At 41.7% G+C, this 12,348-nt stretch overlaps 5 non-coding genes across 5 annotated transcripts; all 5 read right to left on the bottom strand.

Annotated features, from left to right (window-relative positions):
- Positions 1-1,300: 1,300 nt before the first annotated feature.
- TRNAV-CAC (transfer RNA valine (anticodon CAC)) lies at positions 1,301-1,373 on the bottom strand. Its single transcript has one exon. It is a non-coding gene; the product is annotated as a tRNA-Val (tRNA).
- A 2,327-nt stretch (positions 1,374-3,700) lies between these two features.
- On the bottom strand, positions 3,701-3,773 carry TRNAV-CAC (transfer RNA valine (anticodon CAC)). The gene has a single exon. It is a non-coding gene; the product is annotated as a tRNA-Val (tRNA).
- A 272-nt stretch (positions 3,774-4,045) lies between these two features.
- On the bottom strand, positions 4,046-4,117 carry TRNAP-UGG (transfer RNA proline (anticodon UGG)). Its single transcript has one exon. It is a non-coding gene; the product is annotated as a tRNA-Pro (tRNA).
- A 4,712-nt stretch (positions 4,118-8,829) lies between these two features.
- On the bottom strand, positions 8,830-8,901 carry TRNAP-UGG (transfer RNA proline (anticodon UGG)). The gene has a single exon. It is a non-coding gene; the product is annotated as a tRNA-Pro (tRNA).
- A 2,325-nt stretch (positions 8,902-11,226) lies between these two features.
- Positions 11,227-11,298, bottom strand: TRNAP-UGG (transfer RNA proline (anticodon UGG)). Its single transcript has one exon. It is a non-coding gene; the product is annotated as a tRNA-Pro (tRNA).
- Positions 11,299-12,348: the final 1,050 nt, after the last annotated feature.

Raw genomic sequence — 12,348 nt, 5'->3', positions numbered from 1 at the left:
TTCTCTATAGATGCAGCCATTTTCTGTGACTGTAATTTCGGCCTTTTCCCAGAAGTCTCTATTCTGCCTATGCAAATTAACAAAAGCAGTGCTTATTCCTCACTTGCTCAAAGGTCCTTCCTGTCCAGAAAGCTCTGATTAAGCATGCTTATTTTCTTTTTCTGGGATATTTTAAATTGTTTCGCTGTCCAGTCTGTGGCAGTAGAAAGCTGCTTATGATGCCAGGTTTTGATGAATCCCCAAGGTACAAGTACAGAGGAATATATCAGTCTCTAGGATATGGAACTTTTAGCTAACACATCACAATATGTGATGCTTGCCAAGAAAACACTACATTCTGGAGCGCTGATGATCAGAACATTCTGCTCCTGAAGGATAGAAAAGACAGCTTGATTGAAATAAAGTCTGTTTATATTGACGCTCTCTCTCTCCCTATATATACATACATGCGTACACACACACACAGGTATGTCATGCATTTCTTCAGATTTGTTTCAACCATTTACCATTTATTGGAGAATCCCTACTTTTCAAGTGACTGCAAATGAAGTCATCTCTGGCACTTTTTGTGCAAAGTAAGAGACGCACATGACACCTATTTATAAAAGTCATCGGTTTCTTTGTTACTGTGTACTTTCAAAGCATGGGGCTTTCACACGTCAGGTAAACCTGATTACCACTACACAACAAAAGCAGATGCAGCTTTCTTATCTATGTCGTGATAGAACAGTTGTGAATTGAGTAGAAGAAGGGCCCTGATGTGATACTTATTACATGCAGCCTGTAAGATAGTCAAACATGCAGGCTAGGAAGGAAGATGCAAATATCAATGTATTAGAAAAACACCTAAAGGCGAGTGATATGCTTTCATTCATGCATGGCTAGGAAAAATCGCCATACTGTTGCAAACATTCTTACACCACCAACTGGAAATAAATGATTCTGACATTAAACGTAAAGGTGACAATGCATTTGTATCATCACCTTGAGAAGGATCATCTTGGAATTGAGCCGAGGGCCTCTGCACTCAAAGCCAGAAACACTCCACTAAAATAAGATTTCTGTTGGTGCCAACAATTCTCCATGTTAATGCTTGTTCTAGGTGAGCAGTGAACCGATTGCAGGGCTCTTTTGAAAGCAAGGTCTGAGAACCAACAGATACATCCACACGCTGATTACTTTAGTGTTTTGAGAGAATTCCCTTTCTTGGAACGAGATTGCATGAAATAATCTTCAGGGCTTGGACAATTCCATGGCAAAACGGCACCTATCAACATTGTAGCCAACACAATATAACAACTGTTTCTGCCCGGTTTCGAACCGGGGACCTTTCGCGTGTGAGGCGAACGTGATAACCACTACACTACAGAAACAGATACCTACAGTTGATTTTTCTGTAATGAAACTGCTCCGAACTGGCTATTCCATGGGCCTCTGGCTTTAGATTTCTTTCATGCAACCTGCCCGACATCCCTAGCTGAACGCTCGTACATGCCATGCAAGACCAGATGTTTGGTATTAGCTCAGACTGGGCAGGGCTGAAGCATGAGACTCTAGCAAAGAATTATCCACTACTGCAAAGAAAAAATTGATGTTGGTTTTGAAACGCAAACTTCAAAACAACTTGAAAAGAGTACCAAGAAAAGGGCTCGTCCGGGATTTGAACCCGGGACCTCTCGTACCCAAAGCGAGAATCATACCCCTAGACCAACGAGCCCTCAAAATCCTCTTACCTCTCAAAAGCTAATAACGGCTCTAAGCCCGCAATGAAGATCATGCTGGTATCTTTATGATGCTTGGTCTGTGAATACGCATGAAAGTCAGTCTCAACTTACCCTTTCTCAAACGATAGCACTATCATTTACAAGTGTCTCCTTTTATTCCGTCCCAGCTTTGGACACGTCTTACAGGAAGTCAGCCCTTATTTATATATTTCTGCAGTGGCTGAAGCTTAATGAGAAAGAGTAACAAGTTGTTCATAACAGCATAAGAAACACATTGTGCATTTTCTCTCAAATACTCCTTCACTTTGTGCCAAAAGAAATACCAAGGTGAATACCTAGGCCACAGATTCAAGCTAAAGATCTTCCTGCTGAATGCAAGGCGCAATAAAAACTGCATATCGCTGGACTAAAGCATTCCTTGCATAGCCTCTAACATCATAACATAACTGAGCTGCTAGCAGCAAGCTAACCAATACCTTTCTGAAATGAGAATGACATGTGCTTATCTGCTCAATCAGTGCTCAATTGGCTCGATCAGGCGAGATTTAGAAAAGGTGGAAAGGGTCCAAGTGGATGCCCCTTCCTTTTTAGGGTGGGTCCTGCTGACTATCATAGGATTGCTTGTAAAAGTGGCCAGGGTCAGAGGAAAAGCTGCCAACACTTCTTAGCGTTCTCTATAGATGCAGCCATTTTCTGTGACTGTAATTTCGGCCTTTTCCCAGAAATCTCTATTCTGCCTATGCAAATTAACAAAAGCAATGCTTATTCCTCACTTGCTCAAATGTCCTTCCTGTCCAGAAAGCTCTGATTAAGCATGCTTATTTTCTTTTTCTGGGATATTTTAAATTGTTTCGCTGTCCAGTCTGTGGCAGTAGAAAGCTGCTTATGATGCCAGGTTTTGATGAATCCCCAAGGTACAAGTACAGAGGAATATATCAGTCTCTAGGATATGGAACTTTTAGCTAACACATCACAATATGTGATGCTTGCCAAGAAAACACTACATTCTGGAGCGCTGATGATCAGAACATTCTGCTCCTGAAGGATAGAAAAGACAGCTTGATTGAAATAAAGTCTGTTTATATTGACGCTCTCTCTCTCCCTATATATACATACATGCGTACACACACACACACACACAGGTATGTCATGCATTTCTTCAGATTTGTTTCAACCATTTACCATTTATTGGAGAATCCCTACTTTTCAAGTGACTGCAAATGAAGTCATCTCTGGCACTTTTTGTGCAAAGTAAGAGACACACATGACACCTTTTTATAAAAGTCATCGGTTTCTTTGTTACTGTGTACTTTCAAAGCATGGGGCTTTCACACGTCAGGTAAACCTGATTACCACTACACAACAAAAGCAGATGCAGCTTTCTTATCTATGTCGTGATAGAACAGTTGTGAATTGAGTAGAAGAAGGGCCCTGATGTGATACTTATTACATGCAGCCTGTAAGATAGTCAAACATGCAGGCTAAGAAGGAAGATGCAAATATCAATGTATTAGAAAAACACCTAAAGGCGAGTGATATGCTTTCATTCATGCATGGCTAGGAAAAATCGCTATACTGTTGCAAACATTCTTACACCACCAACTGGAAATAAATGATTCTGACATTAAACGTAAAGGTGACAATGCATTTGTACCATCACCTTGAGAAGGATCATCTTGGAATTGAGCCGAGGGCCTCTGCACTCAAAGCCAGAAACACTCCACTAAAATAAGATTCCTGTTGGTGCCAACAATTCTCCATGTTAATGCTTGTTCTAGGTGAGCAGTGAACCGATTGCAGGGCTCTTTTGAAAGCAAGGTCTGAGAACCAACAGATACATCCACACGCCGATTACTTTAGTGTTTTGAGAGAATTCCCTTTCTTGGAACGAGATTGCATGAAATAATCTTCAGGGCTTGGACAATTCCATGGCAAAACGGCACCTATCAACATTGTAGCCAACACAATATAACAACTGTTTCTGCCCGGTTTCGAACCGGGGACCTTTCGCGTGTGAGGCGAACGTGATAACCACTACACTACAGAAACAGATACCTACAGTTGATTTTTCTGTAATGAAACTGCTCCGAACTGGCTATTCCATGGGCCTCTGGCTTTAGATTTCTTTCATGCAACCTGCCCGACATCCCTAGCTGAACGCTCGTACATGCCATGCAAGACCAGATGTTTGGTATTAGCTCAGACTGGGCAGGGCTGAAGCATGAGACTCTAGCAAAGAATTATCCACTACTGCAAAGAAAAAATTGATGTTGGTTTTGAAACGCAAACTTCAAAACAACTTGAAAAGAGTACCAAGAAAAGGGCTCGTCCGGGATTTGAACCCGGGACCTCTCGCACCCAAAGCGAGAATCATACCCCTAGACCAACGAGCCCTCAAAATCCTCTTACCTCTCAAAAGCTAATACCGGCTCTAAGCCCGCAATGAAGATCATGCTGGTATCTTTATGATGCTTGGTCTGTGAATACGCATGAAAGTCAGTCTCAACTTACCCTTTCTCAAACGATAGCACTATCATTTACAAGTGTCTCCTTTTATTCCGTCCCAGCTTTGGACACGTCTTACAGGAAGTCAGCCCTTATTTATATATTTCTGCAGTGGCTGAAGCTTAATGAGAAAGAGTAACAAGTTGTTCATAACAACATAAGAAACACATTGTGCATTTTCTCTCAAATACTCCTTCACTTTGTGCCAAAAAAAATACCAAGGTGAATACCTAGGCCACAGATTCAAGCTAAAGATCCTTCTGCTGAATGCAAGGCGCAATAAAAACTGCATATCGCTGGACTAAAGCATTCCTTTCATAGCCTCTAACATCATAACATAACTGAGCTGCTAGCAGCAAGCTAACCAATACCTTTCTGAAATGAGAATGACATGTGCTTATCTGCTCAATCAGTGCTCAATCAGGCGAGATTTAGAAAAGGTGGAAAGGGTCCAAGTGGATGCCCCTTCCTTTTTAGGGTAGGTCCTGCTGACTATCATAGGATTGCTTGTAAAAGTGGCCAGGGTCAGAGGAAAAGCTGCCAACACTTCTTAGCGTTCTCTATAGATGCAGCCATTTTCTGTGACTGTAATTTCGGCCTTTTCCCAGAAGTCTCTATTCTGCCTATGCAAATTAACAAAAGCAGTGCTTATTCCTCACTTGCTCAAATGTCCTTCCTGTCCAGAAAGCTCTGATTAAGCATGCTTATTTTCTTTTTCTGGGATATTTTAAATTGTTTCGCTGTCCAGTCTGTGGCAGTAGAAAGCTGCTTATGATGCCAGGTTTTGATGAATCCCCAAGGTACAAGTACAGAGGAATATATCAGTCTCTAGGATATGGAACTTTTAGCTAACACATCACAATATGTGATGCTTGCCAAGAAAACACTACATTCTGGAGCGCTGATGATCAGAACATTCTGCTCCTGAAGGATAGAAAAGACAGCTTGATTGAAATAAAGTCTGTTTATATTGACGCTCTCTCTCTCCCTATATATACATACATGCGTACACACACACACACAGGTATGTCATGCATTTCTTCAGATTTGTTTCAACCATTTACCATTTATTGGAGAATCCCTACTTTTCAAGTGACTGCAAATGAAGTCATCTCTGGCACTTTTTGTGCAAAGTAAGAGACACACATGACACCTTTTTATAAAAGTCATCGGTTTCTTTGTTACTGTGTACTTTCAAAGCATGGGGCTTTCACACGTCAGGTAAACCTGATTACCACTACACAACAAAAGCAGATGCAGCTTTCTTATCTATGTCGTGATAGAACAGTTGTGAATTGAGTAGAAGAAGGGCCCTGATGTGATACTTATTACATGCAGCCTGTAAGATAGTCAAACATGCAGGCTAGGAAGGAAGATGCAAATATCAATGTATTAGAAAAACACCTAAAGGCGAGTGATATGCTTTCATTCATGCATGGCTAGGAAAAATCGCCATACTGTTGCAAACATTCTTACACCACCAACTGGAAATAAATGATTCTGACATTAAACGTAAAGGTGACAATGCATTTGTATCATCACCTTGAGAAGGATCATCTTGGAATTGAGCCGAGGGCCTCTGCACTCAAAGCCAGAAACACTCCACTAAAATAAGATTCCTGTTGGTGCCAACAATTCTCCATGTTAATGCTTGTTCTAGGTGAGCAGTGAACCGATTGCAGGGCTCTTTTGAAAGCAAGGTCTGAGAACCAACAGATACATCCACACGCCGATTACTTTAGTGTTTTGAGAGAATTCCCTTTCTTGGAACGAGATTGCATGAAATAATCTTCAGGGCTTGGACAATTCCATGGCAAAACGGCACCTATCAACATTGTAGCCAACACAATATAACAACTGTTTCTGCCCGGTTTCAAACCGGGGACCTTTCGCGTGTGAGGCAAACGTGATAACCACTACACTACAGAAACAGATACCTACAGTTGATTTTTCTGTAATGAAACTGCTCCGAACTGGCTATTCCATGGGCCTCTGGCTTTAGATTTCTTTCATGCAACCTGCCCGACATCCCTAGCTGAACGCTCGTACATGCCATGCAAGACCAGATGTTTGGTATTAGCTCAGACTGGGCAGGGCTGAAGCATGAGACTCTAGCAAAGAATTATCCACTACTGCAAAGAAAAAATTGATGTTGGTTTTGAAACGCAAACTTCAAAACAACTTGAAAAGAGTACCAAGAAAAGGGCTCGTTCGGGATTTGAACCCGGGACCTCTCGCACCCAAAGCGAGAATCATACCCCTAGACCAACGAGCCCTCAAAATCCTCTTACCTCTCAAAAGCTAATACCGGCTCTAAGCCCGCAATGAAGATCATGCTGGTATCTTTATGATGCTTGGTCTGTGAATACGCATGAAAGTCAGTCTCAACTTACCCTTTCTCAAACGATAGCACTATCATTTACAAGTGTCTCCTTTTATTCCGTCCCAGCTTTGGACACGTCTTACAGGAAGTCAGCCCTTATTTATATATTTCTGCAGTGGCTGAAGCTTAATGAGAAAGAGTAACAAGTTGTTCATAACAACATAAGAAACACATTGTGCATTTTCTCTCAAATACTCCTTCACTTTGTGCCAAAAGAAATACCAAGGTGAATACCTAGGCCACAGATTCAAGCTAAAGATCTTCCTGCTGAATGCAAGGCGCAATAAAAACTGCATATCGCTGGACTAAAGCATTCCTTGCATAGCCTCTAACATCATAACATAACTGAGCTGCTAGCAGCAAGCTAACCAATACCTTTCTGAAATGAGAATGACATGTGCTTATCTGCTCAATCAGTGCTCAATCAGGCTCGATCAGGCGAGATTTAGAAAAGGTGGAAAGGGTCCAAGTGGATGCCCCTTCCTTTTTAGGGTGGGTCCTGCTGACTATCATAGGATTGCTTGTAAAAGTGGCCAGGGTCAGAGGAAAAGCTGCCAACACTTCTTAGCGTTCTCTATAGATGCAGCCATTTTCTGTGACTGTAATTTCGGCCTTTTCCCAGAAGTCTCTATTCTGCCTATGCAAATTAACAAAAGCAGTGCTTATTCCTCACTTGCTCAAATGTCCTTCCTGTCCAGAAAGCTCTGATTAAGCATGCTTATTTTCTTTTTCTGGGATATTTTAAATTGTTTCGCTGTCCAGTCTGTGGCAGTAGAAAGCTGCTTATGATGCCAGGTTTTGATGAATCCCCAAGGTACAAGTACAGAGGAATATATCAGTCTCTAGGATATGGAACTTTTAGCTAACACATCACAATATGTGATGCTTGCCAAGAAAACACTACATTCTGGAGCGCTGATGATCAGAACATTCTGCTCCTGAAGGATAGAAAAGACAGCTTGATTGAAATAAAGTCTGTTTATATTGACGCTCTCTCTCTCCCTATATATACATACATGCGTACACACACACACACAGGTATGTCATGCATTTCTTCAGATTTGTTTCAACCATTTACCATTTATTGGAGAATCCCTACTTTTCAAGTGACTGCAAATGAAGTCATCTCTGGCACTTTTTGTGCAAAGTAAGAGACACACATGACACCTTTTTATAAAAGTCATCGGTTTCTTTGTTACTGTGTACTTTCAAAGCATGGGGCTTTCACACGTCAGGTAAACCTGATTACCACTACACAACAAAAGCAGATGCAGCTTTCTTATCTATGTCGTGATAGAACAGTTGTGAATTGAGTAGAAGAAGGGCCCTGATGTGATACTTATTACATGCAGCCTGTAAGATAGTCAAACATGCAGGCTAGGAAGGAAGATGCAAATATCAATGTATTAGAAAAACACCTAAAGGCGAGTGATATGCTTTCATTCATGCATGGCTAGGAAAAATCGCCATACTGTTGCAAACATTCTTACACCACCAACTGGAAATAAATGATTCTGACATTAAACGTAAAGGTGACAATGCATTTGTATCATCACCTTGAGAAGGATCATCTTGGAATTGAGCCGAGGGCCTCTGCACTCAAAGCCAGAAACACTCCACTAAAATAAGATTCCTGTTGGTGCCAACAATTCTCCATGTTAATGCTTGTTCTAGGTGAGCAGTGAACCGATTGCAGGGCTCTTTTGAAAGCAAGGTCTGAGAACCAACAGATACATCCACACGCCGATTACTTTAGTGTTTTGAGAGAATTCCCTTTCTTGGAACGAGATTGCATGAAATAATCTTCAGGGCTTGGACAATTCCATGGCAAAACGGCACCTATCAACATTGTAGCCAACACAATATAACAACTGTTTCTGCCCGGTTTCAAACCGGGGACCTTTCGCGTGTGAGGCAAACGTGATAACCACTACACTACAGAAACAGATACCTACAGTTGATTTTTCTGTAATGAAACTGCTCCGAACTGGCTATTCCATGGGCCTCTGGCTTTAGATTTCTTTCATGCAACCTGCCCGACATCCCTAGCTGAACGCTCGTACATGCCATGCAAGACCAGATGTTTGGTATTAGCTCAGACTGGGCAGGGCTGAAGCATGAGACTCTAGCAAAGAATTATCCACTACTGCAAAGAAAAAATTGATGTTGGTTTTGAAACGCAAACTTCAAAACAACTTGAAAAGAGTACCAAGAAAAGGGCTCGTCCGGGATTTGAACCCGGGACCTCTCGCACCCAAAGCGAGAATCATACCCCTAGACCAACGAGCCCTCAAAATCCTCTTACCTCTCAAAAGCTAATACCGGCTCTAAGCCCGCAATGAAGATCATGCTGGTATCTTTATGATGCTTGGTCTGTGAATACGCATGAAAGTCAGTCTCAACTTACCCTTTCTCAAACGATAGCACTATCATTTACAAGTGTCTCCTTTTATTCCGTCCCAGCTTTGGACACGTCTTACAGGAAGTCAGCCCTTATTTATATATTTCTGCAGTGGCTGAAGCTTAATGAGAAAGAGTAACAAGTTGTTCATAACAACATAAGAAACACATTGTGCATTTTCTCTCAAATACTCCTTCACTTTGTGCCAAAAGAAATACCAAGGTGAATACCTAGGCCACAGATTCAAGCTAAAGATCTTCCTGCTGAATGCAAGGCGCAATAAAAACTGCATATCGCTGGACTAAAGCATTCCTTGCATAGCCTCTAACATCATAACATAACTGAGCTGCTAGCAGCAAGCTAACCAATACCTTTCTGAAATGAGAATGACATGTGCTTATCTGCTCAATCAGTGCTCAATCAGGCTCGATCAGGCGAGATTTAGAAAAGGTGGAAAGGGTCCAAGTGGATGCCCCTTCCTTTTTAGGGTAGGTCCTGCTGACTATCATAGGATTGCTTGTAAAAGTGGCCAGGGTCAGAGGAAAAGCTGCCAACACTTCTTAGCGTTCTCTATAGATGCAGCCATTTTCTGTGACTGTAATTTCGGCCTTTTCCCAGAAGTCTCTATTCTGCCTATGCAAATTAACAAAAGCAGTGCTTATTCCTCACTTGCTCAAATGTCCTTCCTGTCCAGAAAGCTCTGATTAAGCATGCTTATTTTCTTTTTCTGGGATATTTTAAATTGTTTCGCTGTCCAGTCTGTGGCAGTAGAAAGCTGCTTATGATGCCAGGTTTTGATGAATCCCCAAGGTACAAGTACAGAGGAATATATCAGTCTCTAGGATATGGAACTTTTAGCTAACACATCACAATATGTGATGCTTGCCAAGAAAACACTACATTCTGGAGCGCTGATGATCAGAACATTCTGCTCCTGAAGGATAGAAAAGACAGCTTGATTGAAATAAAGTCTGTTTATATTGACGCTCTCTCTCTCCCTATATATACATACATGCGTACACACACACACACAGGTATGTCATGCATTTCTTCAGATTTGTTTCAACCATTTACCATTTATTGGAGAATCCCTACTTTTCAAGTGACTGCAAATGAAGTCATCTCTGGCACTTTTTGTGCAAAGTAAGAGACACACATGACACCTTTTTATAAAAGTCATCGGTTTCTTTGTTACTGTGTACTTTCAAAGCATGGGGCTTTCACACGTCAGGTAAACCTGATTACCACTACACAACAAAAGCAGATGCAGCTTTCTTATCTATGTCGTGATAGAACAGTTGTGAATTGAGTAGAAGAAGGGCCCTGATGTGATACTTATTACATGCAGCCTGTAAGATAGTCAAACATGCAGGCTAGGAAGGAAGATGCAAATATCAATGTATTAGAAAAACACCTAAAGGCGAGTGATATGCTTTCATTCATGCATGGCTAGGAAAAATCGCCATACTGTTGCAAACATTCTTACACCACCAACTGGAAATAAATGATTCTGACATTAAACGTAAAGGTGACAATGCATTTGTATCATCACCTTGAGAAGGATCATCTTGGAATTGAGCCGAGGGCCTCTGCACTCAAAGCCAGAAACACTCCACTAAAATAAGATTCCTGTTGGTGCCAACAATTCTCCATGTTAATGCTTGTTCTAGGTGAGCAGTGAACCGATTGCAGGGCTCTTTTGAAAGCAAGGTCTGAGAACCAACAGATACATCCACACGCCGATTACTTTAGTGTTTTGAGAGAATTCCCTTTCTTGGAACGAGATTGCATGAAATAATCTTCAGGGCTTGGACAATTCCATGGCAAAACGGCACCTATCAACATTGTAGCCAACACAATATAACAACTGTTTCTGCCCGGTTTCAAACCGGGGACCTTTCGCGTGTGAGGCAAACGTGATAACCACTACACTACAGAAACAGATACCTACAGTTGATTTTTCTGTAATGAAACTGCTCCGAACTGGCTATTCCATGGGCCTCTGGCTTTAGATTTCTTTCATGCAACCTGCCCGACATCCCTAGCTGAACGCTCGTACATGCCATGCAAGACCAGATGTTTGGTATTAGCTCAGACTGGGCAGGGCTGAAGCATGAGACTCTAGCAAAGAATTATCCACTACTGCAAAGAAAAAATTGATGTTGGTTTTGAAACGCAAACTTCAAAACAACTTGAAAAGAGTACCAAGAAAAGGGCTCGTCCGGGATTTGAACCCGGGACCTCTCGCACCCAAAGCGAGAATCATACCCCTAGACCAACGAGCCCTCAAAATCCTCTTACCTCTCAAAAGCTAATACCGGCTCTAAGCCCGCAATGAAGATCATGCTGGTATCTTTATGATGCTTGGTCTGTGAATACGCATGAAAGTCAGTCTCAACTTACCCTTTCTCAAACGATAGCACTATCATTTACAAGTGTCTCCTTTTATTCCGTCCCAGCTTTGGACACGTCTTACAGGAAGTCAGCCCTTATTTATATATTTCTGCAGTGGCTGAAGCTTAATGAGAAAGAGTAACAAGTTGTTCATAACAACATAAGAAACACATTGTGCATTTTCTCTCAAATACTCCTTCACTTTGTGCCAAAAGAAATACCAAGGTGAATACCTAGGCCACAGATTCAAGCTAAAGATCTTCCTGCTGAATGCAAGGCGCAATAAAAACTGCATATCGCTGGACTAAAGCATTCCTTGCATAGCCTCTAACATCATAACATAACTGAGCTGCTAGCAGCAAGCTAACCAATACCTTTCTGAAATGAGAATGACATGTGCTTATCTGCTCAATCAGTGCTCAATCAGGCTCGATCAGGCGAGATTTAGAAAAGGTGGAAAGGGTCCAAGTGGATGCCCCTTCCTTTTTAGGGTGGGTCCTGCTGACTATCATAGGATTGCTTGTAAAAGTGGCCAGGGTCAGAGGAAAAGCTGCCAACACTTCTTAGCGTTCTCTATAGATGCAGCCATTTTCTGTGACTGTAATTTCGGCCTTTTCCCAGAAGTCTCTATTCTGCCTATGCAAATTAACAAAAGCAGTGCTTATTCCTCACTTGCTCAAATGTCCTTCCTGTCCAGAAAGCTCTGATTAAGCATGCTTATTTTCTTTTTCTGGGATATTTTAAATTGTTTCGCTGTCCAGTCTGTGGCAGTAGAAAGCTGCTTATGATGCCAGGTTTTGATGAATCCCCAAGGTACAAGTACAGAGGAATATATCAGTCTCTAGGATATGGAACTTTTAGCTAACACATCACAATATGTGATGCTTGCCAAGAAAACACTACATTCTGGAGCGCTGATGATCAGAACATTCTGCTCCTGA

This window comes from Triturus cristatus, chromosome 8 (assembly GCF_964204655.1).
Source record: "Triturus cristatus chromosome 8, aTriCri1.1, whole genome shotgun sequence".
Taxonomy (NCBI): domain Eukaryota; kingdom Metazoa; phylum Chordata; class Amphibia; order Caudata; family Salamandridae; genus Triturus; species Triturus cristatus.
Note: the sequence above shows the minus strand (reverse complement) of the source record. Positions and strands in the feature narration are given on the sequence as shown.